This window comes from Lipotes vexillifer, unplaced genomic scaffold, assembly GCF_000442215.2.
Source record: "Lipotes vexillifer unplaced genomic scaffold, Lipotes_vexillifer_v1.1 scaffold217, whole genome shotgun sequence".
In the NCBI taxonomy this organism is placed as follows: Eukaryota; Metazoa; Chordata; class Mammalia; order Artiodactyla; family Lipotidae; genus Lipotes; species Lipotes vexillifer.
In genome coordinates this window covers 3,916,829-3,921,811 of record NW_006788200.1, presented here as the reverse complement: position 1 = coordinate 3,921,811, position 4,983 = coordinate 3,916,829, and the positions used below count along the sequence as shown (strand labels likewise).

General features: G+C 47.3%; 1 protein-coding gene across 1 annotated transcript in view; it reads right to left on the bottom strand.

Annotated features, from left to right (window-relative positions):
* The window catches only part of SLC25A48 (solute carrier family 25 member 48), a 43,648-nt gene that overhangs the window by 373 nt on the left and 38,292 nt on the right, over nt 1–4,983 (bottom strand). The window lies entirely within an intron of this gene.

Genomic DNA, 4,983 nt, shown 5'->3' with positions numbered 1-4,983 from the left:
CCCCCCCCAGCACACACACACACACTCCAGCCACGCCCCCGCCCTCAGCTACGTCACTTCTGAAGGCGCGCTCCTTCGCAGGCCCGGTACGCATGCGCTACATACTATGCGCCAACAGGTGAGTCCCGCGAACACCACGTACACTCTGCTTAATTGTTGCGCTCTCTCGTGAGCATGCGCACACATGGTGGGTTCTCGGGACTCTGCAAGTCAGAGTTCCACACGCTTTGCAGTGGTAGAGCACCCGGCCATGACCAACAAGTGTGACAGGTGCTTCACAGGACGTCCCCAAAGGGGCAGGGCAGGGGGAACTCAGGCCCTGCTCAAGATGGCACACCTGGAGTCCAGGTACAGTTTGCCAGTTAGTAGCTGTGTTACTTGGGAAAATAGCAAAGTCCCTAGAAGTCAATTTTCCCAACTGTCAAGTGGGGGTAATAATACCATTGACCTCCTACAGTTTTTGAGAGAATAGATGAGACGTTGCTTTTAAAGGCATTTTCACAGTGCCTGTGGTAAAGCACTCCCTAACTGTTGACAATCACACCGCCATCCTTATTATCAGTAGTCACCACTTCATACAGAGTAAGCACTCCACTTTGGTCATTAGTATGAGCGCTGAAGAGTATTAGTACCAGTGGCCTAAACCCGGCCTTTAACACAAGAAGACTGTATTTGTCTTCACCCCTAGGGAATATGGTAAGATGCTTTCCTTCCACCCTGAATCTTCCTGCCTGATGCTGGGTAGACACTGATCTCTGTGATGTGGTTCCAGCCCTTGGGAAGTTGATAACCTACTAGGGAAGATAAGCCCCATTCAGGAGTAACTACAGTATAACCTAGAACATGATGAGAATAAATAAAGGCCTTGGTGAGGGGTGGAATGGGGAGGAGCTGTCATTAAATGTCTTCTCTGGGAAGAGATCACGTGTCTGAATGCAAATCACTACCCAAGTGTGAATGACCTGAGAACTGTCAGGTGTAAGATGTAAACTTGTTTATTGATGCCTGTATAATTTACTGTTTACGGACTAGAACTGGTACTATAATTTTCAGAAGGTAGAAATCCCTTACATGTCCCCAATTTTCTTAGTTGTTGGACACTGTGATGTCAGGGTAGGTGCAAGCCACTGTCATGGGCCAGGACATCAGGTGACAGACATCCCTTCAGAAGAGGCGCCTGCACCATGGCACTCGTGGCAGCCTGGGACATGCAGCTTTGTCAGGAAGGAGAGAGAAGGGCCTCAGTGTACCTTGGGGGGTGAGGGAGCCTTGGCCCCAGGGAAGGGAGCTTAAGATCCCCAGAGGTGAGCAAGTGGCCCAGCCTAGCCCTGGAGCAAGTCAGGTAGGGGGCAGGAAGGCTCCTTGTAACATTAGGACTCCTCTCTAATGTCTAACCTTTATGGAATTCCACAGGCTCAGCCAGGGTGACTGAATAGCAGCAAGGAACTGGGTCAGCCTCTGAGAGGAAAATTCCATGCTGGGTGCACAGAGAGGCTCCCGTGTGCACCGGGGTTTGGCTCTGCAAGGCGAGGCAAGCCAGGCAGGACGCAGCTTGGAATGTGACCCTCCTCTCCCATAGCACTGGGCTGTGCAGGAGCCGTGGGCCACTTCAGGCAGCCAGAGTTCATGAATGCATGAACGAACGAACTCCTTGATGTGAAAAAAGAATGGTCTCTGGGGCTGCAAGCATCCTGGTGGTGGTTGTGGTAGTGGGGGATTCCTGGAGTGGAGGGAGGCCTTCAGATCCCCCAAGTGGCAGAACCAGAGAGTAACCAACACTGGTGCCTACTTACCCCTAGCTATGGCCTGCTCTGCTGTGAGGCCCAAAGATGGCAAAAATAGTGCAGAGCTACTGGCTATCACCTTGGCTTTTGGAACACAAAAACAGTAGTCTTTCCTCATGAATCCTCAATGGCTCCCCACTTCCCAAGGTCAAGTCCATACCCTTCCCTGGCCTGCCAGGACCTACATGCTCTCTCCTTGCACTGCTCTGAGCTGCCTCTTACACTTGACACTGTGGGCAGTATATTGGCCTGCCATTCACTCCTCCTAACAGGCCAGCTCTCTCTCACCACTGAGCCTCTTCTGGTCCCCTCTGCTGGAATCCTCCCCAGACTAGGCTATACCCTCTGGTAGCCCTGCCATGGCCACCCCAAGTAGGATTATGGCCCACTGTCTTCTGTGCCCTCAGTATCTCTGCCATCACAGCACTTCTCACACCATCCTCCAATCACCTATGACTTGTCTATCCCTTCATTAATAGTCCCAGTCAGAACTTCCCTGGTGGCGCAGTGGTTGAGAGTCTGCCTGCCGATGCAGGGGACGCGGGTTCATGGAGCGGCTAGGCCCGTGAGCCATGGCCGCTGAGCCTGCGCGTCCGGAGCCTGTGCTCCACAACGGGAGAGGCCACAACAGTGAGAGGCCCGCGTACCGCAAAAAAAAAAAAAAAAAAAAAAAAAAAAAAAAAAAAAAAAAAAAAAAAAGTCCCAGTCAGAGTAGTGACAGCCGGGCTGTGTGTGTGGCTCACATCTGAATCCCTAGCATCTGCACAGTGCTTGGCCTAGAGGATCCTCTATAAATCTTATTAAATGAATCAATGGATGGATGGACAGGCAGATGAATGAATGAGTGAATGAATGAATGAATGAATGCATGAACGAACAAACTCCTTGATGTGAAAAAAAAATGGTCTCTGGGCTGAAAGCATCCTGGTGGTAGTGGGGGATTCCTGGAGTAGAGGGAGGCCTTCAGATCCCCCAAGTGGCAGAACCAAAGAGTAACCAACACCGGTGCCTACTTACAAATGGTCCCCTCCATCTCTCCTTAGAGTCATCCAGTCTCATCCCACTGTCACAAACCCCCTCACAACATTCACCTCTGTGGAGCTAGAGGACATCAAGTCACTGCTCCAGCCTCCTTATTGCAGATGACAGCTCTCCAAGCGTGAGCCATGGCTCATGTGGTTTAGGATGATCCTCGCAGCAGGCAGAGAATGGATCCAAAACTACCCCACCTTTCTTCCGTTCTGACTTGGGAATGTCCCAGAAGTCCACGGACTTACTAGTTCCCCTACCATAAAGACTGCTTTACTGGTAATCACTGAGTTACAAGGGGCTACTAAAATTGGGTACCATTGCCGTTATTTCACTCCTTTCCAGATCTTTACTATCACTGAGTTGTTCTTCCATAGGGAAGTGAGAATAGGCTGCAGCCTCAGTGAGCTGCAGTAAAACTGTTTGGGAATGCGTACTCCACAAAGCCAGCACTCAAGCTCACTACGATTGGAGCCATCCCTGGGCCTCGGGAAAAGATGCTCCACCTGCCACAGCTGGGGATCTGACTGTGAGACCACCCAACTTTCCAGGGCTGTATAAGATTATTTTTTTAATCATGTTACTATGTATGTTTATATGCAAACACATATACAAACATACATAAATATACATACACACATATATGCTTGCATAGGCTGTGAATATTTTGAAAATATATCACAAGAAACTTATAACAGTGATTGCCTTTGAGAGAAGACTGGCAGGGGGTCACAGGAGGGACATTTAGACAGTATATCCTCTTATACCTTTTGAAGCTTCCTATGTTCACATACTACAATTTTTTTTTTTTTTTTTTTTTTTTGCGGTGCACGGGCCTCTCACTGTTGTGGCCTCTCCCGTTGCAAAGCACAGGCTCCAGATGCCCAGGCTCAGCGGCCATGGCTCACGGGCCCAGCTGCTCCACGGCATGTGGGATCTTCCCGGACCAGGGCACGAATCCACGTCCCCTGCATTGGCAGGTGGACTCTCAACCACTGCGCCACCTGGGAAGCCCTACATACTACACATTTTTAAGCAACTAATAAAAAATAATTTCAGTCAATGATGTGGTTAATCAAGTTGAATATTGCTATCTCTGCTTAAAACCTGTCTCTGAATATAAACTTTGGGTCAGACACTTTTGAGGTTAAGAAATCAATCATCTGACCTCAGTTGTTTTCTAGGAGTTTGCTTTTAACAGAACACAGTAAATTTTTGGAGGAAATAATATCAGCAATATATTTTGCTTCTACAGGACTTTTTGGAAAAATGATACATTAATATTTGGGGAAATAGAAAAAAAGTCTCAAATAAAAACTGAGCATCTCTTTTGAATCTCTCTTATGTGTCACTCTGTATTTGTTGGTTGAGTCACAAACTGTGATTCTGAGAAAAAAATACAAAAGACAATTGATTCAACATCTATTTATGGTAAAAATAATAAAGGCCACATATGACAAGCCCACAGCTAACTTCTTAATCAATGGTAAAAAGCTGAAAGCATTTCCTCTAAGATCAGAAAGCATTTCCTCTAAGAAGATCCACTCTTGCCACTTTTATTTAGCATAGTATTGGGAGCCCTAGCCACAGCAATCAGAGAAGAAAAAGAAATAAAAGGAATCTGAATTAGAAAAGAAGAAGTAAAACTGTCACTGTTTGCAGATGACATGATACTATACATAGAAAATCCTAAAGATGCCCCCAAAAAACTACCAGAACTCTTCAATGAATTTAATAAAGTTTCAGGATACAAAATTAATACACAGAAATTTGTTGCTAACAATGAACTATCAGAAAGAGAAATTAAGAAAACAGTCCCATTTACAATTGCATAAAAAATACCTAGGAATAGGGCTTCCCTGGTGGCGCAGTGGTTGAGAGTCTGCCTGCTAATGCAGGGGACACGGGTTCGAGCCCTGGTCTGGGAGGATCCCACATGCCGCGGAGCAACTAGGCCCGTGAGCCACAACTACTGAGCCTGCGCATCTGGAGCCTGTGCTCCACAAGAGAGGCCGCAATAGTGAGAGGCCGGCGCACCGTGATGAAGAGTGGCCCCCACTTGCCACAACTAGAGATAGCCCTTGCTCAGAAAGGAAGACCCAAAGCAGCAAAAATAAATAAATTAATTAATAAACTCCTATCCCCAAAATCTTCTTTAAAAAAAAAAAAA